The sequence below is a fragment of the Passer domesticus genome, chromosome Z, assembly GCF_036417665.1.
Source record: "Passer domesticus isolate bPasDom1 chromosome Z, bPasDom1.hap1, whole genome shotgun sequence".
NCBI lineage: Eukaryota > Metazoa > Chordata > Aves > Passeriformes > Passeridae > Passer > Passer domesticus.
In genome coordinates this window covers 30,565,359-30,590,597 of record NC_087512.1, presented here as the reverse complement: position 1 = coordinate 30,590,597, position 25,239 = coordinate 30,565,359, and the positions used below count along the sequence as shown (strand labels likewise).

General features: G+C 36.3%; 1 protein-coding gene and 1 long non-coding RNA gene across 22 annotated transcripts in view; one reads left to right on the top strand and one right to left on the bottom strand.

Annotated features, from left to right (window-relative positions):
* PTPRD (protein tyrosine phosphatase receptor type D) overlaps positions 1-25,239 on the top strand; it is a 1,155,490-nt gene that overhangs the window by 754,473 nt on the left and 375,778 nt on the right. The window lies entirely within an intron of this gene.
* The window catches only part of LOC135290794 (uncharacterized), a 57,264-nt gene that overhangs the window by 16,226 nt on the left and 15,799 nt on the right, over positions 1-25,239 (bottom strand). The window contains exons 2-4 of one of the 2 annotated variants that reach the window (XR_010353615.1): positions 15,897-15,980; positions 11,502-11,564; positions 6,581-9,813 (exon numbers count right to left, since the gene is read on the bottom strand). This is a non-coding gene — a long non-coding RNA (uncharacterized LOC135290794). Of the gene's footprint in view, positions 1-6,580; positions 9,814-11,501; positions 11,565-15,896; positions 15,981-25,239 lie in introns of those variants that run through there. The other variant, XR_010353616.1, reaches the window with a different exon arrangement.

Below are 25,239 nucleotides of genomic sequence, written 5' to 3'. Positions count from 1 at the left end.
AGAAGTGAATTAGACAAAAGTTTAGTTTAGAACTTCTATCACACATTCATTTTGTTTATCAGTTCAATTTAACTGGTGGAATGTATGCAAATTATGCTGTTTCTGATGATTTATAATCTAAAGTGGGTACTCAAATCACAATACTACAATCAAGTTTTGTACCTACTGCAATATTACCCATGGATAAATATTTTCCGCATTATTGTATTTGCTGTAGTGAAAAATACAACTTTACAAACATCAAGATATTTTGTCCATTAGAATGTTTGACAAAATAGCTTGTGTGAAAAAAAATGTAAAAGCTGAGGATTTTTTAAAAAATTAAATACTCAGATTAATATTTACCTTTACATTTCCTTTTTATCTCTCTAAGCCTTTATTTAATGTTTGCAATTAAATAATAATTTTGTAACAAATATTTCATATCATACCAAAGAATTCAGTTTTGATCTGTTTGCTGTTGGAGGATGAATTAAAATTCACCTTGCACTTGCTAAATTCCTCTTTTCTGAATTGCCAGTGAACCAAGAAATCAGTTATTTGTTCAAGTCTATAATTGTGCTATGTATAATAATTTTCTGAAAATGTCATCCACCCTAAAAAGATCTCCCTGCTGAGTCTGCTTAAGTCTTTAAACAAAAGTGCTTGTAAAACCTTGAAAGACAAATCTTTCTCCAAGCTGAAGAAAAAAGGGTCCTTAGGGTCCTTAGATATCTTATGTTGTTCTGACAAACGGAAAAGATTATTGACTCTAAATTTTGCTCATTGTGGATGCCCACCTAGATGTGCAGGCTGACTGGAAATTATAGATATCCCCTCTACTTTTATTTGCACTGAAAGAATCAGCTAAATAAATTTAGTCCATACAATTATTTTTTTGCCAGTGTAGGTGGTCGTCCCATTGTTAAGATAGATTTATTCTGGTTCACTGAGTAAAGTATAGAATATATTTTTTGTGATGGCTATGGCAAGTACATATGAAGGAGATTCACCCTAGTTTAGGACAGTCAATAACTGCAGGGCTACTTTAATCATTCTCTTATATCCAGTTCAAATTTTATTTTATACTTACTTTAATATGTACATCCTATTTTGGTATTTTCAGTAGCTAGTTTTTCTAGCACTACCGAACCTAGGTAGCATGAGAGTTAGAGTACTGTCCAAAACTACCTAATTTTTAAAATGCATTATTACAATATTTGTTGAAATTCTTTTTGTTTTATACATAATCTCTAAAAATAACCATAAAGCTTTAGTGTACTTTGAATATTAATGTGTTAGCTTGGATAACCTCATTACTCATGCAAAATGAACTTAATATAAAAGATCAAGGCCCAGCATATACACACACATATTACTTGTTTCAACATAATATCATTTAAACTTTCAAAAGAGATCATTCATTCTGGTGACTTGTAAAGAGAGGTCTTTGAGCTATGAGGATAAACTAAGGATACTACAAAAATAGTGTTTTCACAACATCTCAATATGCTAAAATGAATGATAGAACCTTATTCTCCTTTAAAAACAAAATCAATTTTCCCAGTTTTATGGTTGGATAATGCCTATGTGCCTACCCCAGCTGGCTTGTGACATTCTAGACTACCAGTCTGCCAGGCATGCACCACTTTTACTATACTGTGTGTCAGCAGTACTCACTTCAGTCTGAGTCAGGATCACATTTTCCAAATAGAGAGATGAAAAAATGGGGGATAGAAGGACATCATTTTAAAGATAATCTTTAGATAACCCAGAAACCTAGAAAAGGGCAAGTATCTAACAGTAACTCGTAAGACAGGAGCCTTAGCGCTGATGTCAAGTCAGATTAGTAAAGCAGAAAACCAAAGGAAGATGTCAGATGGAAAATATAAAATGAAAGCTAATTTTAAAAAAAAATTATGTAGCCAGTCAATAAAGGGAGAAAAAGACTTTAACCAAATAATTCCTCACTATCTACTTCTAGAAATATTTCACATCAAACTATGCTGACTTTTAGGTATTTTCCATGCCTTTCTGGTAAAATAAAGTGACTTCAAAAACACCAGATGAAATGCCAGAGATTTTCATGGACACTTCCTCACACATGTTTCTTCTTTTTATCCTCAGTTTTATCTTTTTATCTTCTTTCTCTATATGAGATACAGTGTTGGATGAGAGAAGATAAATTGATTGGTTTTCCCACTTCATCAAAGCTAATAGACTTAAAAAGATGATGCTTCAAAAGCCACTTTTTTACTTGTGTTGCCCTGCTTGTGAAGTCACAGGACCTGGAGACAGGTTGGAGACAGCTTTGCAGTACAGCTTTTGTGTTCAAGTTCTCACCTGTTTTCAATCTGGACTGTTCTAGACAAAGTTAATTTTCTCAGGTCTCCTCTTCCCACCTGTGGATCTTCCATCTGTTGTGCATGTCCCATGCAGTTATGCTTAAGTGTACAGAAGCTATCTGCTGGTAAGGGACTTTGCCCAAGTCCAGGTCTCTATTTAAGATACTCTTCAAATGAATTTTGGTAGGGAAGGAGGGAGAAAGTAGGGAAAGGGAATTTCTCCTACCTGCAATTGTTTAATACTTCTCTTCTGGCTTTTTCTTGTTTTTGTTCATCTGCTTGGGTTTTGTCAAAGAATATATATGTATCTAATTTAAATATCACTGCAAATACCACAACACAGCAATAACTACATTGTTATCTGTATTCTGTCTCTGCACTGGACGGCAATTTTTAAATTTTATACACCATTTGCAACTTTGCTGTACATAGTTTTGTCACACAGAAAAGGAGAATAGTAGCATTTTACCTAGTTTTAGGCTTTTTATTAGCATTTGGGATGCAATCCAGATGTGGACATTTCAGAAGATCATAGCAAAAGAAGTAGCCTTTATCTCATATCCAGTGAAAACTGGACAATGGACAAATTTCATTATCTTCCTAGGTAGCAAAATATATTTGTCTTCCCTTCTGAGAGCTGTGTTCTTTGTGTATGAATGTATGTTTATTATATGCCTACTAACAGAATCACAGGGTTTTTTTAACACAATGCTTATTCTAGCCACATGCCTTTCTAAAACTGTCTATGTCATGTGTTTGATGAAATCTGGCAACCTTAGACCAATCAACTTTTTAGGCATATCTGGGTAGAGGTATGTATCATAGAAAAAGGTCATATAAAAGAAAAGATATTTATTATTTCTGTTCACCTCCAAAATGTATCAGCTTTATAACATGCTGTATGTGACAAATATGTAGGAAAATAACTTTTCATATTTGTTTCATATACTAACCCCTATATTTCTGATCTGTAGTCTATATAGTGAATCTTTTTGGAGGATTTCATTCTCAAGACATAGCAACTGCAGAGCTAGCTTTAGGAGAAATCATGCAAGTGTGGTCTGCGAGGAAATGCAAGACATACAAGAAGATTGTGAAGGTTACTTCAAGATATAACCTTAACAGACAGTAGAGGAGGAGAGATGTATGAGTGTTATGATGCTCACCTTGTATATAAGGAGCAAAGAAAACAGCAAATGTTATTTTCTCTGATCCAGTAAAGAAAGAGGATATTTTCCAAGGTACTTGAAAGTGTATGATACAACCAGTGACAAAAAGAGAGCAGGAACAGACTACTTAAAATGAAAGGATTTTGCTTCTTACCTTCTTTCATTTTTCTGTTTATTTCTATGTTAGACTTTCATTTACTTGAAGAATATTTACAGAAGAGAAAGGAATCACATATTTTTTGAGATCAAGTAAGACTTTCAGATATTATTACTTATACTTGTGGGTTTTGTTTTGTTTCAGCAGGAATGGTTAGAACTGGCATTGTAACTACGTTCCAGTAACCTTTACCAGCCACATGAGGATACAAAAATATTTAAAAGAATTAAAAATCAAATACTAGAACTTCTGCAGCTCAAATAGTTGTCTAAGATGAGTGACAGTGCATGAAATAGGGTTGCCAAAATGTGAATCATCTGTCTGTGTTCCCTTCGAATAACAACATTGTGGGGTAGATGTGTGGATATATGGCATCGTGTCAAATGTTTTCCAGCAACCTTTCAGTGACAACAGCTGATGACATTACTGTCTTTCTTTAAAAAAAAGATTACACTCTGAATTTATGGTTAAGAGAAAAATGAATTCTCTGGAACAAATTCCTACTAGAATTGGCCACTTAAAAAAACCCAGAATAATTTAGTTTTGCTGACACTCACAAACTCCTCCACCCTATTGAAGTCTCTACATACAGTAACACTGCCCTTCAGAGGTCTGACATTACCCCTCAATATGATGATGTCCAGAGACTTGCTTGGATCCAACTGCCCAGGTCTTTAATAAATACTGCCTGTTCTCCCCTTATCTATTGAGTTGGCCATTTCATCATGGAAAGCTATCAGGTTTGTGAGGCATTGTTGTCCTTGGCCAACCAACACCAGCTGTTCCAGGTCACCTCTTTGTTCCACAAGTGTCTGGAAATGGCTATAAGAAACTTTTAAATTTATATTCCCAGGTACTAAGGAAGGCTGTTTAGCCTCCAGTTCCCCCAGTCCTCCTGCTTGAGCTGTGTAAACGTTGGTGCAACCTTTGTATTTTCCCAACCACCAGTAACTTCCCAGGCTCTGGGACTTCTTACAATTTTTATCACTAAGCTCAGGAAATCAGATGGCAGATATTATCAGCAAAAATTATGCAAAACAAGCATCAAATATCTCAGCTTCTTCTCATCCTTTCTCACTAAATTCACTTCTCCATTGAGCATTGGCCTCAGATTTTCCTTAGCCTTTCTTCTCATTGTCCTGGAGTGCATCAAAGAGAGCATTGCCAGCTTGTTGCGGGATATGGTAGTCCCCTCCACTCCACAGTGGTGCAGTCTTACTTTGAGTCTTGTGTGCAGTTTTGCGTGGCACAATATAAGATATACAGAACATCCAAAAAAGGGCCACAAAAATGTTGGAAGGCCTACAGGGGAAGCCATGTGAACAATTAATTAAAGCTTGAGTGGCTTGTTTAGCCTGGAGAAGAACAGTTTGAAGGGAGACCTCACCACAGTCCACACCTTCCTCATGAGAGGAAGCAAAGGAGCAGGCACCAATCTTTTCCCTCTGGTGATCAGTGACAGGATTTGAATGAATGGTATGAAAGTGTGTCAGGGGAGGTTTAGATTGGATAGAGGAAGGTTCTTCACCCAGAAGGTGATTGGGCACTGGACCAGACTCCCATGGGAAGTGGTCACAGCACCAGCCTGACACAGTTCTAAGGAGCATTTGGACAATATTCTCAGATACATGGTGAAATTCGTGTGTGCTTCTCTGCAGAACGAGGAGCTAGATGATCCTTGTGGATCCCTTCCAATTCAGCACATTCTATGATTTTATATTATCCCACACTAGTTTCAAGATCTGAGCTTTGAATTCCCTAATTTCACCTTTGTATTATGAATAGTATCCCAAATAATATGTCCGCACATTAATGTGATATTTATGTGCTTGTAAAGAAAAATAGCCTCTTATTTGGCAGCATCATTTGGTCATACTAACAACGCTCAAACACTGAAAAATCTTGCATGTGAACAGCGGAATTGGGTGTTTTGTTCTGTGTGCATCATTTAGTAATATGAGCAATTACATTTTGCTTACATATCCAAGTGTTGACTTACAGTGTGTTAGAATATCTGGCTAGAATATGTTGCAGTTTACAATATTTCAAAAGGATAGGGAAGTTGGAGTTTCCAAAAGACTTCTGATAATACTTGTTTTCATAACCCAGCATTTCTTTTCAAATCACTAATCAAAATGTAAATAAAACACTACTTGATTTCTACTGCATACAGTATATTTAAAGTTACTGCATAGTTCTATGACCCTTTGTTGAAAGAGACAGCCAAGATATCTTAGGTACATACCATGCAACAACAGGTCTGAGGAACATCAGGGAATATGAAGTAGTATCAGACAGGTTGACAACAGCTAGATCACTGACAGCAACAACCACCTGGTAACATATTTGCTTGTTTTTCAGAAATGGTAGAAAAATATTTTGTAATCCATATGTTGCATTAGTTCTGTCTGGGCAAGTTCACTAAGCTTTAATGCAGCTAAAAATGTGTTTCTGCAATGAAATAATAATAAGGTATGATCACAAAAGAGGTCTTGATTTTGACTGTAGAAGATATTACTATTTTTATCAGAGCTGCCCATCATCAAAAAAATTCTCAGAGGATATCTTCAAGGCTGCGGGCAGTGCAGGAGGCAGACGGACTTTGGTTAATGTAGCCAGTGTGAGTGTCTCATTAACAGATGAATTGACAAAATGTCCCAAATGTTATCCATCTGCTACTCCTTTCCAACCTGTTCTAAAACAAAGAATGTACATTTGGAATTAAAACTCACCTCTTCCCTCGGGCTTTTTTTTATTGACAGAAAGCAAAACAAAATTACAAAACCCCCTAAAACTAAGACAAACATAGGAACAAACAGAAAATGTTTTAAACATCAGTTTTCTCAATCCCAGTCCAGGATATTGCTCCAAGCAGAATTTTTCAGCAATCCAGATTTCATCTGAACAATGACAGTAATTTGCTTCCCACACACACAGCCTCTTTAATAACTATTTGTCTGGTAAGCCACTACTTGTCTTGAAAATCCCAAGAACCTGTGCAAGAAGTATGAGGAAAACAGGAGTCTTGAGATTATGAAACCCTCTCTGTGTATCCAGGCTGGGCACATGCAATATTCCTAGCAGAGGTTTGCATCACCTTTTCCTGGAGACACTAATGACAACCTTGCTCAGAAAACAGATTATATTTTTTATTATTTCCACCTTTTTTCCTGTTACCCTTTCCTAGATGAAACTACATTTTTGCAATGCAATGTACATCCAACTCTTTGTCCAGTAGAAAATAGATATGAAAAATGTGAAAGAGATTTTTTACAGAAGGGATTCCCCCTGACTGTTTTTTTTTCAGTGTTTTTAGAAACCAGTCTGCTTCAAGCAAAAAGAATATACCATTGTATTCACTTCTGTGATAATAGAGTTTTGAAAGGTACAAAATATTGAACATTGTATTAGATAAAAATTCTGCTTTTTCTTTCCTGAAGAAAAAAATTTTGTTTCAGTCTTTGCAGAAGAAAAGATTGTGTGTGTTTGTGCTTTGTAATTTCTAACATTTCTCTTTAGTAATATGATATGTATTGACCTTTTCATCTAGAAGCAGTCAATCTTGTATTAAGTAACAGGAGAAAAGTTTATTTTAATTTCTTTGTTCCTGATTTCTGGGAACATAAGACAGTGCCCCAGCAGAGAAGATACATGGTCAGATTTGTAACATTTGCTTTTTCTGTTTAATTTCCTATCTAAATGCACACTCCAATGCAAGTTACCAAAATCAGCATTAAATCTCTACTTTTCATAAGTGGGTACTAGACTGGGCCTTACACTTTCATGTGTAATGTGTGTACACCAAAAAAGTAAATAACACAGACATTCCTTATAGGGCTTTTTTGATGACAGAATTGCTGAGCCAGAGGAAAAGACATACTACAAAAATGACATGAGATTCATCACCTCAAACTTTCATGTGCTTTCTAGTCTCAGGCACACATCAAAACACAGCTTGAAGTATTGTTTTTGTAAGGCTATGTAGATTCCTTCAGTAAGTTGTAGCTGCTAGTGGACCCAACTTTATACAGCTGAAAAATTCTACAGTCTGAAGTTTTCAGAAACCTTTCACATCTGGCAATAAACCAAAATTTGTTGAGTAAGGCAGATTTGAGCACTTCTTATGTTAAGATCAATTGATTATACATGCCATGTGTGGTAAAACAAGATGACAAAGCACACATCAGGACTTCATGTAGAGAGGAAGTACAACATACAGCCTAAAAGGGAATTGGTAGAGTCTGTAGTGATCAAGAAAAATAAAATAAGTAAAAACTGTTTTACATGATCATTGTTAAAATTTAAAGAAAGGAACTTTGGTCTTGAAAAATAGGATCCCCTCTCACGATGAGGTACACTCATCCTGATATGTGGTGCTGTCCTTGAAGGAGATTCAAAGCAAGGGGTCTTAAGGTCATTCACTCAAACTGGACCTGCAGTGCATCCTTTCACTAAAAACAACCACAGAGGTGACAGGGCTTGTTTCATTGTGTAGTATGGCATTTTCTGCTTCCACTTATTTCTGTCTTTACTTTGATGTCTCTCTGTCACTCACAATTTATAGAACATTGAGTTGCAATTGCTACTGGACATAATGTTGAGAGAACAAGAGAAAACAAGATAACAGACTACAGATTTCAAATGCTTGATCCAGATGGCTATTAAAATAGGTGTCATTTAGCTAGAGTCATTATGGCATTTATGGTTATTCTGATGCTTTCTAATATTTCAGTTAGCCAAAATTAATTCCTCTTAATTACAGTTCTTGTCTCAATAAATAACCTCTAACATTAGTGCTTTATCAGGAACAATACAGGTAATGATTTGAAAACTAGTTTCTCTAATCAATATAGATAAAGAATTTAGCAGAAATAGTGCCCAAAAATGTCTGAAAAAGAAACAAACCATGCTAGTACTTTAGGTACTTCAAACAATGTATACTTCAGTGCTGAGCTATCTCTTCACAGAAAAAGTGGCACCAGGAAATATACGCCAATATTACTCCTTGGAAACAGATATATTCCTTCTACACATCCAGATATTATGGGAATTGCACTTGATGTGCAAGAAGTGTTGGCATCAAAGTCATTGTAACTGTGGATTTATTTATCTAGCTTTTTCTCTTCTACTCTTTCCAGGCACTTTTTTTTTTTGTTTGTTTCTTTCAAAGCTTCTGTATTTCCTGGGGAGAGGGGTGTTTGAGAAGCAGTAAATTTTAAAGAGTGAGGATTCTTCTTCAGTGTCAGAGTAGTCCTGAGCAACCAATAAGAAATTTAGCTAAGACACAATCAGCATTGATTCATAGATGTCTGGAAGAGCTACTTAAATATTTTTCCATAATGAAAAGAGAGAAGCATTTAAGAAAACGACAAGATCTTGTAGATTGTATTGGGTTCCTTAATTTATTGTATATTATTTAAATTATTAAAATTATTTTTATACTCACTCTGTTATTAAATAAAAAATTAAATTTTAAATGTCCTCACTATTCTTTTATTTCTAACAATTGTTCCTCTTACAACAAAGATTAAAATAGTATTGCAGAATAATGGTTCAACTGGAAAAAAACTAGCCAGTGTTTCAGATAACAGCCAGCTAGTGTGTCTCGAGTGAAAGCATTATCCTGATACAAAACCAAACTGCAAACAAATATTTTGCTATAGGAAAAATCAAATCACAGAATCACAGAATGGATCAAGTTATAAGAGACCACAGTGGGTCATCTGGTCCAACCTTCCTTCTCAAGCAGGGTCATTCCAGAGCACTTTGCATTTTATCCACACAGTTCTTGAATTTCTCCAGTGAGGGAGACTCCACACCCTCTCTGTGCACAATTACCTGTACAGTGAAGATGTTCTTCCTCATGTTCAGGTGTGCATCTTTTTCTGCTTGTTGCCTCTTGTCATGTTGCTTGGCACCACTGAGCAGAGCCTGGCTCCATCCTCTTATCACTCTCCCTTCAGATACTGCCAGACGATGAGGTCCTCTCTCAGTTGTCTCTTAATGCTGAACCAGCTCCCTCAGTCTTTCCTTGTAAAAGAGATGCTCCAGTTCCTCAATCAACTTCATATCCCTCTGTGGGATTTGCTCCTGGAGTTCCATGTCTTCCTTATCCTCAGGAGCCCAGAACTGGACACAGCACTCCAGATGTGTCTCACCAGGGCTGAATAAGAGGGGCAGGATCACCTTCCTCGACCAGCCGTCAGTGCTCCTCCTAACACATCCCAGGATCCCACTGGCTTTGTTGGGCATCAGGACACAGTACTGGCTCATGGACAGCTTGTCGTCCACCAGGGCCCTGAGGTCTTTCCCTACAGAGCTCCTTCCCAGCAGATCAGCTCCCAGCCTGTTGTGGTGCCCAGGTTATTCTTCCCCAGGTGCAGAACCCTGCATTTTCCTTTGTTGAATTTCAGACAGTTCTTCTCTGCCTATCTCTCCATCCTGTTGAGGCCCCTCTGAAGGGCTGCACGGCCCTCTGGGGTATCACCCACTGCTCCCAGCTCTGTGCCATCAGTGAACGTGCTGAGGAGGCATCTGCCCCTTGCATCAATAACTTGCATCCAAGTTATTGATGAAGAAGTTAAACAATACTGGATCAGTATTGAACCCTGGGGACACCACCAGTGACAGGCCTCCAGCCAGACCCTACACTACTGATTACAACCCCCTGGGATCTCCCATTCAGCTGGTTCTTAATGCACCTCCCTGTCCACTCAGCTAGTCCACACTTCCTGAGTTTGCTTGTGAGGATGTTGTGAGAGACAGTGTTGAAAGCCTTGCTGAAGTCAAGGTAGACAATATCCACTGCTTTCTCCTCATTTATCTGTTTGTTTCATTATGAAAGGCAATGAGGTTGTTCGAACATGACATGTCTTTACAGAATCCATGCTGACTCCTGATCAGCTTCTTGCCTACCATGTGGTAGTCATGGACTCCAGAATGAGGCACTCACTCCATCACCTTTCCAGTGACTGAGGTGAGGCTGTCTGGGCAGTTGTTCCCTGGCTTCGTGCCCTTTTGGAGGACCAGGGTGACATTTTCTATATCCTAGACCTCAGACAGGCCTCCTGATTGCCACAAACTTTGAAAGATGATTGAGAGTGGTCTGGCTAGAATGTCAGCCAACTCTCCCAGCACTTCTGGGTTCATTCTATCACGGCCCATGGAAATATCATGTTTTCCTGACCCTAACTTCCCTAAGGGGAAGTTTTCCTTCCAACATTAATTTACCCTGGTCTCCTGGGTCAGATATTCTTGGAGGCTGGTCTCAGCCTCCAGGCTGATGCAACGAAGGCATTTGATGACTGCCTTCTCTACAACTTGTTACCAGGGTCCCTCTCCATTTGCTCATTATCTGTTGTTTTCCCTTTATTAGTTCTTTATTCCTCCCAAAAAGTTTCTTGCTCCCGTGGCCTGATTTCTTTCTCATTGGCCTCTTGAGCCTGGAGAAATTAATCCATGGAAATCTACCAACTCTCTTGGAGCCCTCTTCCCTGCAGGGCCTGTTTCTCTGGGACTCTTCCAAAAGAGGCTAAAGCTAGCTCTCCTGAAGTCGATGGCTGTAATCTCACTCACTGTCCTGATACCTTCTCATGGTTGCTACAGCCAAGACTGCACCCAACCTTCACATCATCAACAAGGCCTTTCTTATTTGTGAATGTGAGGTTGAGCAGTAAACAACTGCTTTTGGGATCCTTCGTTACATTAAATGAAATTTCTACCTGGAAAAATTATCTGGGGACTTGTGGTTCAAGTGATAGGTAATAATTCCATGAATCTTTAACGGGAATAAAACATGCTGAACAAATTAATCAAATAAAGGAAGAGAATATTATTCAGAAAATCCTTTACCTTGTGAAAGGTGGTTCTTGATTATTCTTTAGAACCTTAGCCTCAGTGAAGAGCAGAGGATTTCTGTTTAGGAACAGAAGTTTTTAGGAAATGTTTAGGAAGCAGAAACTCTGGTTTTGAATAAACTCAAGTTGATGATACTCCTCTGAATAGTAAATATGCATCTGGGCAGCATCAACTTTTAAAAAGGTTGCTCAATTTTTTGGTACCAGCACATTATACCAGTGTACAGCCTGCTGTCTAACCTTAAGACAGGAGATCATACTTCTTTGTGTGTACATCTCCTGGAATGTGAATGTATCTCCTCATCTGTTTGTTTGAATTACAAATATACACACTGCAGAGTGGGCCATAAGCAAGCCAAATTACAGAGCACATTGGTTCAAGCATAGTATCTCATATTATGTGAAACTACCTATGGATATGACTAGCTGATCTAGATATGAGTGAACTGAACTTCCTGATCTTGGAAATCTACTCCCTCAAGCCAAGCTATGTTTTCAATCACCCAACTTTTGACATTGACTATAAGCTCTGTAATGCCAGGGAACTTATGAAGTATTTTTTTTTAGATTTAGTGATGCCAGATCTGAATGCTCTTATGCTGTCACCGTGGCTCAAGCTCTTTCAATGCAGTAGAAAAGATAAGAGAAACTTAGCTGAGGAGGAAATGCATGAAGGATATTTGCACACTTAAATCTAGTAACAGCATACTGTAAGAATTTCCAATATTGTCAGAATACTTTATAAAAATGAAGTTTGACATGAGATAGGTTTCTTTTGTAATAGGCTTATACAATCCATATATATCTATGAATAGTGAGTAGAAAAATTTCTGCATGTTCTATCTGCCTGTCGCATTACTCTGTAAAAGCTCTTCAGTGACATTCAAAGATGTAATTATTGCTTTGCTGTCAAGGTCAGTGAAACCTGAGGTAATGGTTACGTAAGTGACAATCATTTAATATAATGTGGCCTACAGGGTTATGAAGAATGGTCATTCAAGGGTGTTTCTGAGATCTCATATTTGTAAGAGATTTTACTCTATTTATCTCCCCTCAACTATTTTTTTTCTGACTAATACTGGTGTGTTCCCATGGTAGTAACTATGCTTTTCAGGGTGCTTAATAATGGTCCTCTTGTGTATCTGCTCTTACTGTGCTCCACTGCCTTTGATTCATCCTGCTCTTTGCTCCCTGACAGAGGAAAAGAAAGAGAGGAGAGATGAGTGTTTTTCCTTTAAGGGGCTCAGTATACACTGCTACACCCTAATCATGGAGTGAGAAGGCTGCTTAAAATGACCCATCACTTCCTTCATCTCCTGAGCAATGAGAACCTACATCATGGTGAAAACAAAGACTGAAATAGAATCAGTGATGCCAACAGTGAAAAGAGGGAATCATGGGGCTTGCATGTTTCAATTTTCTAGACAAGCCAAAAACAAAGTAGACATTTGCTTTGCAGTCTTTTGACTTGAAGGAACCACAACAAAATGAGGAAGATGGCTCCATCATTCCATGTGTCTAAAAAATCTTAAGCTTTGGAGAAATAAGACTAGCTAAATGCCAAGTATATTTCAAAGAAAAACAGAGGTTTCATTATTTGGGAGCATCTACCAAAACAAACAAGCAAAATGAGTAATCAAAACAAGACACCCACATTTCATTTTTCCCACTTTCTCTCTGAAACTCACTGAAGACCAAAAGTATAGCAGATGTATTTGCAACTTTAGCATGTTAATGATGCATTTTACTAGATTATGGAGACTGACAAAATAGTAACTGAGGTGCTCAAAAGAGTATTTTGGCTTTGGCCTGGGGTGTTCCTGACAATACAAAGGGGAATTGAATCAATAGTATGCTTAAGCATCTTGCATTTTATACATTGCTGTAACTGGCATAAAACTGAATTTTCATTCAATTGGGCAAAACCGCACTTGTTCTATCTGAGGCATATACTGACCAATATTTAAACACAAAAGAAAAAAAAAATATTTAAAAACCCCAAAAACTGATGTGGTGACAAAGTCCCCTTTCTAGGATAAATTACTTACATATTATTTGCATGTTATATTACTTTACATTATTAATGCTTACATTATATTACTTACATATTTGATTCTAAGAAGCTAGAGTAAATGTAAATATTTGATTATATTTAAGGGTATCTTTCATGCTTAGTCCTTATCTAACTTCATTTACACTGTCAGCTGGATATAAAGATGGATTTAGTCCAGTGAAATTAGCAATATCAAAGCTTGTTCATTCTGCTTCACACAAAGGTGAGGCCCAGTAACACTTTGTGCTTGCCAGCATTATAGGTTTGCCCATTTTAACTCAGCTTTACTTTCAGTGCTTGAAATGTTGGTTCACTGCATGCAGACCAGGGTGAAAATGAGATATTGCTATGATTGCCTGTCTCAGGTCTGTGCCCTGAGTCTCATGCTATCATTAAGCTATTATACTGCTGGTGCTGAGTGGAGAAAGTAGAAATAACTCACACTGATTTTTATTGAATGGCATTTCAGAAACATAAAAAAAAATCTGACAGATTTGGCTACAGTCCAGTTTCCTCTCCAGATGTGTTTTTTGCATGCTGTTGGATGTCTCTAAGCATATAAAATAAGGAGTGGCAGCATATAGCACCTGACAGACAAAGCTTTGTTAAACAATTTAACATACTTTGTTTACAATTTAACATTGACACTCAAGAACAGGATGCAAAAGGTTGCTGGTATGATTTTAGTGTGTAAATTTATAGCTGGTGTTTTACTTTCAGTAGAGACAAACAGGAAACTGGCTGTGATGTCTAATGCACAGTTTGATCAAGTATTGGGAAAGATGACACTTCTTCCTAACTTTGTGTTGGTGAGATAGGCAATGACTTCACAGAATCACTGCAGCAAGTTGTAAATGATGTATGAAATGAGAAACCCAGCCCATGGCATAAAGCAAAATATATAGTTAGCATTGTGCAGTGGCTGTGGCACTCTGTGTTCATTGCTACAGCATTAAACTTGGTAAGTCTGATCAGAGGCACACAGAATTTTAAGGAACAAAATAAAACATGTAAATTAGTTTTTCAATTTCCTGGTTTCCCCCTGCTTTCTAAAGAAGCAATTGTCATTCTAAGCTGGTTCATGTTACATCACCTTCTAATATTCTACCTGTCTATGCTAAAGTGAAATCTATTTGGATAGTACTGGTTTTCTCTTAAGATAAGTAACAGTAATATTCCAATTCTATTAACAATAAGAAACATACATTACTTTAAAATATATCCAAAATTTTAAGACATCTATTAAGGTTATCTAAATATCTTGAAGAAGTAGACAGTAGAAGAACTAAAGTTTCAAAACTTAGTGAATTTGAAGCTAACACCAAATTGTGTGGGAGTGCTGGAGATCAGGAAGGCTCTGCAGAGGGATCTGGACAGGCTGGATCATGGGCCAAGGCCAGTGGTGGGAGGTTCAACAAGGCCAGTGCTGGCTCCTGCCCTGGGGTCACAGCAACCCCAGGCAGTGCCACAGGCTGGGGCAGAGTGGCTGCAAAGCTGCCACAGGAAAAGGAGCTGGGGGTGCTGCTGACAGCAGCTGAACATGAGCCAGCAGGGCCCAGGTGGCCAAGAAGGCCAATGGCATCCTGGCCTGGACCAGCAATGGTGTGGCCAGCAGGAGCAGGGCAGGGATTGTTCCCTGTACTCAGCACAGGTGAGGCCACACCTCAAAGCCTGTGCTCAGTTCTGGGCCTCTCACTTAATGAAAGACATGGAAGTGCTTGAGCATGTCCAGTGTCCAGAAGGGCAGTGGAGCTGTGGGCTGATAAATGGTCTGGAGGGCTATAGTCCTATAAGGAGCAGCTGAGGGACCTGCAATTTTTTTCAGATGGAGGAAAGCAGGCCGAGTGTGGATCTTACCACTCTCAACAGCTCCCTGATAGGAGGTTGTAGCCAGGTGGTACCAGACTCTTCTCCCAAGTAAATAGTGAGAGGAACAGAGAGAGTGGTAAAAGATGTGTCTTTACGGAAAGTGAAAACAAGCACTGGAACAGGCTGGTGAAGGTCGTGGTGGAGTCACCTTCCCTGGAGGTATTTCAAAGATGTGCTGACGATATGCTTAGGGACATATGTTTAGTGGGGAATTTGGCAGTGTCAGTCTTAACTATTTTTTCCAAATTAAACAATTCTGTGATTTTATTACAGAAACACAAGCATGCATTAGGTGTAGTAGGGTTGTTTTTCCTCCTTAAATCTCTTAATTATGAAGTGTTTAAAATATTTAATGAAATATTCTTTGCCATTATGCATCTCAGATTTAAAGATGTGCTAATAGACAGCATTACTTTGTGTCAGAAAATCTGATGTACATAATAATCAACATTAAAGGGTACAGCTTACCTGTACTATTGCAGAGAATTGTCTAAGCTGTGTATGCTGGGAAGAAAGCTCTAAAATGTCCCAGAGTTAGATGTCAAAATGTTCCTGTAAAGCAAGAGATGAAGAAGATAACCAAGGCTATCCCTGAAGATTAATCAAGCCCCTCAAAGCAATCAGATCTTTTTTTAAAAACATAAAATTCATTCTAGTAGGAGATTATGGGCTTTTTAAACGGCTTCCTGATATGCATTCTCTCCACATGTGTACCATTCTTCAAACAAAAACCTTTTTTACATAAAAGGGTAGATATTTAATACATGGTTTTATTTATGAGGTAGATCTTTCAAGAAATTTCAGCTATTCTGATTTTAGACAAAAAGAAATATAGAGCTGGTAACTGAAGGACTTTTTACCAGGAAAACTTAGAGAAATGAAGACAAGTCTGCTAAAAGTGCAAACACTAAGATGTTTAAATAAAGTACATTGAACATCTGTTTTTTTATTTTCACTAGTCCTTGAAAAAAAGTATTGAACTATAGCTCTCCAAAACCCCTTTACTTTTAAATGAGAGTATTTACAGAGGACTTCGTATATTGTAATTATCCACATTTACCCTCAAAATTTTTGCTTGCTTTTTTGAGTGTTCTCAGGTAGAAAGGGTTTTAAGATGGCTCTGTTATGCAACATAGCACGTAGCCAGTAGGAAATATAGGTTTGCATAACTTTTAAATTATCACCTCTGGTTTTGAGTAGCAGAAGGGTTTCTTGATATATATAAGAGTATATAGACATTAAATCCTTGAATGTCTCTATAAAGGAAGGAAGGAAGGAAGGAAGGAAGGAAGGAAGGAAGGAAGGAAGGAAGGAAGGAAGGAAGGAAGGAAGGAAGGAAGGAAGGAAGGAAGGAAGGAAGGAAGGAAGGAAGGAAGGAAGGAAGGAAGGAAGGAAGGAAGGAAGGAAGGAAGGAAGGAAGGAAGGAAGGAAGGAAGGAAGGAAGGAAGGAAGGAAGGAAGGAAGGAAGGAAGGAAGGAAGGAAGGAAGGAAGGAAGGAAGGAAGGAAGGAAGGAAGGAAGGAAGGAAGGAAGGAAGGAAGGAAGGAAGGAAGGAAGGAAGGAAGGAAGGAAGGAAGGAAGGAAGGAAGGAAGGAAGGAAGGAAGGAAGGAAGGAAGGAAGGAAGGAAGGAAGGAAGGAAGGAAGGAAGGAAGGAAGGAAGGAAGGAAGGAAGGAAGGAAGGAAGGAAGGAAGGAAGGAAGGAAGGAAGGAAGGAAGGAAGGAAGGAAGGAAGGAAGGAAGGAAGGAAGGAAGGAAGGAAGGAAGGAAGGAAGGAAGGAAGGAAGGAAGGAAGGAAGGAAGGAAGGAAGGAAGGAAGGAAGGAAGGAAGGAAGGAAGGAAGGAAGGAAGGAAGGAAGGAAGGAAGGAAGGAAGGAAGGAAGGAAGGAAGGAAGGAAGGAAGGAAGGAAGGAAGGAAGGAAGGAAGGAAGGAAGGAAGGAAGGAAGGAAGGAAGGAAGGAAGGAAGGAAGGAAGGAAGGAAGGAAGGAAGGAAGGAAGGAAGGAAGGAAGGAAGGAAGGAAGGAAGGAAGGAAGGAAGGAAGGAGTGTGAAAGGACAAGGATGTGGGCTTTTTTTTTTTCCAGAACATCTGTGAATATATTTTAATGAGACCTTCTTTGAAATATGACTACAGAGCTCCAAAACCTTCCATTTCCTGTACCCAAATTTACCTTGCACTCCTCTTAAATTCTCATTTTCCCTTTTCCATATTATTTCCACACATAGAATTCTCCAAATGCAACCAATTTTTACCTATTTAAAATTTACCTGAAGACATGTTTTGTTAAATTTATTAATTTTTAGGTTTAAAAAGAGTAACTGAAAATTAAAAGCCAATTCTTAAAGGTATTTAGTCTACTTAATTGGAACTGAAACCTAAAAATCATTACGAATAATGATAGACAAAATGAAAAAATTGCTATTTTTACAAAATACCCATAAATTTAAATACAACATTAATTATAGCACATTGCTACTCTTGTTGATGTTGTTAATAATTAATAAATATTTTATTAATATTTATTAGTATTTTTTATCTATCCAATAATTAAGAGAAAAGGAAGGAAAGGTCAAATTCTTTCAGTGTTTTTTTATTACCTTTTCACCTCAGCTCTATACCGAAAATCTGCTCATGTCACTCCCATTTCCAAACCTTATCAGAACATTCATATCAGAACAGCTGATCTATGTTTAAGATGAATCTTGAGGAAAAAGTAGCACATATTGTCAAATTTGTTTACCACTGAATCTCACAAAAAGGTCATTACACTGTCATTTACTGGGGTTAGAGTGTTTTTTATAGTAATTATTCATAATTTTCTGAAGGTGTAATTTTTTTCTTGTTGATAAGTAAAGTATTTATTTTCTGTATTTGTCTTTTTCCCTTACTAAAAACACACTTTCTGAGGGACTAAAACATATGAGGCAAAAATATTTTAAGTCAGTGACTGTTGTTCCCTGAAAAAAATACACAGACACTTCACTTTATAAATAAGGCCTTAGCAGCTCACCATCATTTGTTTCCCAGTATTTCTGTGGCAGGAACCTTCTTAAGTGACTTATTTACTAACTTGTTTGTTTCTTGTATTGTAATATTCTCTTCCTCTGAAGATTAATGTTGGAAACCATAAATATTTAACAATAAAAAACACCCTGAAAAATATTTATCTAATGCTGTCATATTCCACCTCATTCCTTTGTCTCAAGTACTGTGGAACGTATAATTCGCTGAGAAAATAAATCTTAATGAGAGTTTGGTAGTGTTATTATGTTGACACAAAGCTTTTTTCCAGAAGTCTCAGGTCTTTGTTTTGATTAGTAAAAATAAGCACTGATTTCTTAAAATATGTTTGGAACATTGAAACTTCTTTTAGGGAAAAGTTTTTGTTTTTAGATAATTTTAAAATACTTTTTAAAGTTTCTAGGTTCTTCTTGATTCCTAAGTACATTATTGCACATTTATGAACATCCTTTAATAATGGTAGTAGTAATAATAATGATAATGATAATGATGATAATGGGACTTTTGCCCATTAGTTCCTCATGTCCTGAACTCCTCTTAAAAAACTTCAAAAAGTCATTTATTTTTCTTTCATGTTAAAAAACTTCTTGGAAGCATTACAAATAAAAAAGAAAAAGTCTTTAAATCCAAAGTTCCTGTTTTGCCCATTTAAGCCAAATTAAGTCCACTCTTGCAAAATGCTGCAGATATTGTTTCTTATAATCAGTCTTACACATCTTGAGAGTTTTCAAATAAAAGGTGTAGAAATCCTAATTTTCTCTACTAAACCATAGACTGCCCATGTACCAGTGGGCCACCTAGCATCTGTATCTAGGAAAGCATTATGATAACAGATCTAAATGAATGAAATTATTCTTATATTAAGAAAGCAAATTTTACACATGATAATAGTTTCTAACATAAAAATTGGGTTTAGGATTCTCTGAGACTTCTGTAACTCACCACAGGACTTTGAGGTGAACATGGATTATAGTAGAGGAATGTTAGAAATAATACACACAGAACAGAAACAAAACCAATTATGAACTACCATACATGTAATGTAAATAGACTGAACATTTTCAACATAGTGTGTAGAGAAACAGCAAGAATGGGGAAAGCTTGCTTAACTGTCAAGAATCAAAGAGCTGAATCTATGCAGCTTAAACAGGGGCATTAAAAAGTGGTTCCTCTGTAGCTTCTATATGTCAGTTTTAAAATCCCAGAGGCTCAAAGCCATCAAACAATTTAGTTGGGAAATAGCAGGCCCATTTTAACAATCAAGGCTAATGATACACTAAAATTATTTCTGTAAGAATATTGGGGATTCCTCATAGAGAAGGTTTTAAAATAAATATTAGATGCTTTTCCAAAAGGCGTGCTTTTGCAGTGCAAAAGACACAGCAATGGTTTGAGGATGGACTGGAGGAGAGAAATTGTGTAACCCGTTACACAGTAAGTAAGAACAAGTTATGAAAATGACCTTTTCCTGATGTTCATGTAAAAGGATTGATAAATTGGTTGTTCATAAGCAATATAATTCAGTAATCGTCCTGATATTTAAAAGAAGTGAAATCTTTAGCTTTGTAAGCCTATTCAAGTATGTATCTAAAATTTGATTTCACAATCCTATTTTAATACATCATGGACATGTTAAACTGTAACAATGGAGTTTTCAGGCATGCGCACACAGAAAGTGAAGGAGTTTCTTTTACTACCATTTGTGCTAACATTTAGGTTCTCTGTTTAAATCAGAGATTTATTATATCGGAATTTTCGCATTTTTTACTTTTCATCACCTTTTCCTTCTTTCTACTTTTGTTTTTTTAAATTTTTTCTGAGGACAAAATTTTAACTTGGGTACATATGTTAACAAGTGTACACCTAAGTAAACCAAATTCTAATATTTACAATAGTGCCTTCATCCATTAAAACAAAAAGCTCCCCATGCATTGCTCTGTCTTGAAACTGTTCAGGCCTAGCAGCTGGGATTGATGAACATAAATTCTTCTTGACTGGTTGGGAGATTTTGAGTTTGAACTCAACAAAGGCAGTCTTTGAATCTAGATGTCAGTCTTGGTGACCTTATTTATAAAGAGTCTGGCAACTCTAAAGTGTAACTGGTATCTACAGTCAACAAGAACAATGTGCCACAAACCACTTCAAATTCCAGTTTTTCAAAATTCAGAGTTGTCTTCATTTAAATTAAACCAAAAATAAGTACATACATCCCTTGTCTAATTGGCTCATAACACCTCCAGAAAGTCAGAATACTTCCAGGAAGTTGATCATAATTGAGCTGGTTCTAGCATTACTGGGTTAAAACCCCTGATTTCTATATCACAGCAGTCCTCCAGTCTCATATAGCCTTTTTCTAGGCTGTTTAAATCCCTCTTCCTTCAATACTAGGAAGACATTGGTAATGGTGAAGTCCGTTATTAAATTCTGAGGCACAGTGTGATATCTCATTAGTCATTGACGGGACTGTTTTAAACTCAGCAAGCAACTTAGATGCCTGTTAAACCTTGAAACTACCACTTTTCATCATCTTCTCCAAAAACAGACTTTAAGGAACCAGAAGGTTGTTTGTGTACACACTGTAATTATTTACAGTGCATTTTATTAAATATTTGCATGATTTGCTTCTTTAAAGGAAATTATATTTATTTCAGAAATAAATATAATAAAATAAAATAGGACCCATGTACTTTAAATATTTATTAATTTTAATCTATTAAATAATAATTGAACAAGAAATTAATTGAGAATCATCCCAATTCTCAACACAACAACAATTCAGACAGCATGATAGAAATAAGAAATAACCAAAAGATAATCAGTAGAAAAATTTGGTTTATATTTTCTGTCACCTCAGATGGTTGTATGGAAATTATGTTAGAGTAAACTACAGGGGGCAGCAAATATTAACCAGATATCATATGAAAGCTAATACATTGAAGCAAGACTGTCTCAGAAGTCCTCCTAGTGCACTGTGGTGCCTCGTCTCTTGTAGATTTTGGAGATTATTTTTCAAGACTTGTTACTATACAACTGATTATAGTTAGAAACTGGTCAAATAATTATGGTTTCTGTGTATCTTTAGGCAATGAAACACAAGTCAGTACATTCTTTTCAAAGCACTTTTTTTGTCTGAAACATCTAGGCATTCTCACTTAATTGTTTCCATTCTTCCAGTAAGAGCTGTTATATTTTTTTCCCTTTTTAATACTTTTGTATCCACAAAATTTTAAATTACCTGCTATGTTTTGCCAGAGCTCAAATTTATATAGTGAAATGGTGAGTAAAGTCCAGACTATCTCTTATCTTCACTATATACTTTGTCCTCTTTAAGTGCTCTTTTCCACAGAGACTTGCTTACCTGACATGGATTATAAACTTACTATGAGTTTCCTTATTCAACAGTCTTCAAATATAAGACTGAAACTCAGACTATGGTGACGGCTTTGCAAGAAGAATCTGAATTCAATAAATCTAGGAAGACACAGCTAAATTATTTTGATATATTTAGCTCTACCTTTCTGCACTCAGATCCTTATAAATTTGAAAACACAAGGCAAAATGCTGAGGGTCTTTTGTGTATTTGTTTGCTTTGGAGGGTTTTGTTTGCTTGGGTGTTTGGGTTTTGTTTTGTTTATTTATTTGTTTGATTGGGTTTTGTGACAATTCTTGTATTCAGAAAATCCCTTCTTCAGAAGAAAAAAATAGCAAAATATAGTGATTACATTTTTTTAAATTGCATTTTTTTAAATAATATTGTGCTTCTGGACACTTGCTTCATGGTTATGGATATGCTTCCATTTTTATCTTTTTTTGTAGAACAGATTTGTCAAATACTGGACTATCCTACACATTTATGTTCTATGTGCCATAGTATTAGCAATTCTATTACTATTCTTATAGTATTTTTATTCTATTTTGAATAATTTTTAAGAATCTTTGACTTATTTTTAATTTAATCTAATCTTTTAAATTAGTATGCACCTGTCAAACTCTACTTTTGTGTCTTCTGTTCCCCTCATGTAATTTTTTTTGCGAGTATTTAAAGGAAGCAATGGTAATCACTGCTTAAAGACATGCTACAACACAGAGAGACCCAAAAATACTCCAAGACATGGATTTTATCTTGCATTTCTCATAAACACAAGTAGTCACCTCACAAACCCTTCTGCAGACTGAAAATATTGTAAACCACATCTGCATGGAACTCATCAATTAACTACATAATCATCAACTAAATGCAAATCAATACACGTAAGTCCAGAGTTGTTCAAAGATTTAAGAGAAAAATTAATCATTTTGCAAGGATAATGATTTATCATGGAGTTCTGATGAGATTGTATATCACATACACATATCCACATACATATGTTAGATGCAAGCATATATAAATTTAACAAAAAATACATTCATACACAGAAAAATTATGGAACTGATTAGGCTGTTCCTAACACTATGCCACCTCTAGAGCACAACTGGAATTGCATTTCTGGCACATGGCAGTCTAGCAGTAAGGAAGTGCCTGAAAAGCAGAGTATCAGAGATTATCCTTGGACAAAAATATCATCAAATGACAACTGAAAGAATAAGAAAATATTCTCTTTGTTGGCCTGAGCTCACCAAGGCTTCATGTCAAGGAAGAAATTTCCTCCTCCTAGGAAGAAAAAACTGTTCCACTTGGAAAAATAAACAGAGCAAAATGATACTTGACGAGAGCTGACAAACAGCAATATGCTTTGACTTAGGAAATCCAACTTTTCTATATTTTTAGAAACTCACCGTTCTCTACCTCTCTATTTTTATTCTGTTTTCAAGCTTAAATTTGCCTTGAGCATGTGTCATGAGTTTACAGAACGCAGATGACAAATCAGGCATGACCTTTCAGTTTGGAAATTAACTTTATTGGTATTTGCACAGGTGGAAGTAGCACTATATCAAAAACATACACTCCCTACAGATGATGAGCATAATCTCTGTTAATGGTATGCCAAGCTTTTTTTCTCAAAAAATCACAAGAATTTAGAAATCACAGGATGCTTTTTAAAGTGTATCTTGTTAACACAGTTTTCTGTCTCTTGCAGTGATTTGATGGGGGAGAGAGCCTGTTTGGTTGATTGGTTTGGTTGTGGGTTTTATTTTATTTTTTTTTCCCTTTTTTTTTTTTTTTTGTCTGAGTTAGTGTTTTCTCAAGCACTGTATTGAAGACGGAACTTTCTGGGTCATATCCTCACCATTCTGTAAGGCAATAAGTCATACACTTCACAAGAAACATATATGGCAGTGCTCCCAAGTATTTTATTAATATATATTTATTTATTTAAGATTATTTTAATACTACAAATGTAAAAGTTTCCCCCAAAAAACTGACTTTAGTTCTTAGAAATTTCAAGAGGTGTTTATGAACCAGAACATATATTATACTTTTCAAAATGTTTTCTTAATGCTCCTAATGCTCTAAATTTTTTTGCTGTTTCTGAACATGAATTTTTCAATATAATAACATGGCATACATACAGGAAAGATTTATTGCAGTAGATATATCAGCACATACAGCTAGCAGAAATTAATGTAATAAAGAAATCTCCAACAGACTAATTCTTACCAAAACAGAGAGTTCTGATTTTCATTTCAATTTAAAAATAAACAAGCCTTAGCAACTGGATTTTTTCCCTTCAGTATATGAGAAGTTTGACTAGCTTCAAATAAACCACTAACATTTAGTTAGAAATAAAAATAGTTGTTTGTTTGTTTGTTTGTTTGTGTTTTTTCATGATGTGGCTAGTTTTGGAGCAGATTAAACCCAGCTATACACCACTGAAATCTGCAAGGAAATATCAGACCCATAGCTTCAATTAATAACTAAAATTGTGAGATATTGTGACCTCTCTGGATATGGGAGACGTAGGAAAGTGCCAGGAACATTTAATTTGCTTTGCTGTACAAAAATCACAGAAAAAAAACTTTTCTGAACCCAAAGCCACTCCAATTCATGGAGAACAGGTGGCAAACCATTCTGGTTTGAAGACCTTAAATTCTTAGTGCTCCTTTTGACTGTGACTGGATTTATGGAGAAACATAAACTCTGAGAGAGTGCAGTCTTACTATGACTTTCAAGAGCAGAAAGACTGACTTACACCTAGAAAATATTCTGTGGAATAACTTTATTTTATGACCACTGATAACTGCAATCTGGAACACTTAAAACTGTCAAATTAAAATAATAACAACAAAATCAGAAACAAACAAACAAATGAATAAACCAAACCCAAGCCCAAACAAAATCTAGTGCAATAAACAGAGCACTTATTTAACAAAAAAGTAGAAAATGTAGTTCAAAATATGTGGGACAGAAAGTCATGCTGAAAAAGTAAACAAAAAGTTGATACACTGAATTTCGATTCAAGTTTGTTTTTATGATTACAAATTTCCAACAATTGTGTAAAAAAAAAAAAAAAAACCAAACCAAAAAAAACCAAAAACCACCAACAAACTGAAAAAACCCCTCCAGCTTTTCTTATGTTTCTTAAGCATCTAGTGTATCCTTGGCAAATAGGTAGATTCAGACAAACTGATTTTCCTAACATGAATAAACTGACCTTTAATTCCCACTTACGATTTGCATTTTGCTATTTGCATGCTCTTTACATACATTTGCATCACTTTTTCATTAATTCTTTTCTCTAACCATTGTAAAAATTTCTGATTTGTCATACTGGTATGTTCAAAAATTTTACTGCTGTCTCATCTTGAACCTTCTGTTTTCTTGCTGAGCTCTTCAAATGCCAACAATTCTCT